This window comes from Triticum dicoccoides, chromosome 7B (assembly GCF_002162155.2).
Source record: "Triticum dicoccoides isolate Atlit2015 ecotype Zavitan chromosome 7B, WEW_v2.0, whole genome shotgun sequence".
In the NCBI taxonomy this organism is placed as follows: domain Eukaryota; kingdom Viridiplantae; phylum Streptophyta; class Magnoliopsida; order Poales; family Poaceae; genus Triticum; species Triticum dicoccoides.
In genome coordinates, this window is record NC_041393.1 from 773,758,747 (window position 1) to 773,759,964 (window position 1,218).

A 1,218-nucleotide genomic window follows, 5' to 3' on the forward strand; every position below is an offset into this window, starting at 1 on the left:
GGCGGCGGCCGGGGACGGCGACGAGATGGGCGCGGCGGCGACGACGTGCGGCGGGGGCGGCGACGACGACGGGCGGCGGGGGCGCGCGGCGACGACGACAACGGGCAGCGGGGGCGGCGAGGGCGATGGCACGGCGGCGCGGCGGCGTCGGCGTCATCGAGAGAGACTCGCGCGCGCGAGAAGTGGAACGAACTGGCGACGATAACTGAATTTTCGTAAGTGCCATATATATAGGATGGACCTTTAGTACCGGTTGGTGGCTCCAACCGGTACTAAAAGCCAATTTTGGCCAGCCCAAGCGGCGGGAAACGTGGGCCTTTAGTACCGGTTGGTGGCTCCAACCGGTACTAAAGGGCAACACATTAGTACCGGTTGGAGCCTCCAACCGGTACTAATGCCCGTGCGCTGCCACCCGCTATGCGCTACGTTTAGTCCCACCTCGCCGAGCGAAGTGCAGCCGCACTGGTTTATAAACCCAGCCGCGGCTGCCCTTTCGAACTCCTCTATATAGCAGGCTCCTGGGCCTAATTAGGGCGCGCTGCCCTGTGAGCCTGCTGGCCCTACTGGGTATGTATTTGCACACCCAAGGTCTGGCAGGCCCACCGGGCAGCACCCCTACATGTTTTTTATAAAAAAAATTCTTTTCCGCATTATTTATTTTCTTCTATTTATTTTTGAGTAATTTTTTATATAGTTATTTCTTTTCTACTTTATTTTTTTCTTCTATTTATTTCTGAATAGTTTTTTTTGCTGTATTTAGTTTCTTCGTGAAGTTTTTTGCTTTATATATTTTTTCTTCTATTTATTTTTGAGTAATTTGTTTATATAGTTATTCCTTTTCTGCTTTATTTTTTCTTCTATTTATTTCTGAATAGTATTTATTTTCTTCTATTTATTTTTGAGTAATTTGTTTATATAGTTATTTCTTTTCTGCTTTATTTTATTCTTCTATTTATTTCTGAGTAGTTTTTTTTGATGTATTTAGTTTCTTTGTGAATATTTTTGCTTTATATAATTTTTTTCCTTTTCTGCATTATTTATTTTCTTCTATTTATTTCTGAGTAGTTTCTTCTTCTTCTTCTTCCTCCTCTTCTTCTTCTTCTTCCTCCTCTTCTTCTTCCTCCTCTTCTTCTTCTTCCTCCTCCTCTTCTTTTTCTTCTTCTTCTTCATCTTCCTCTTCTTCCTCTTCTTCTTCTTCTTCTTCTTCTTCTTCTTCTT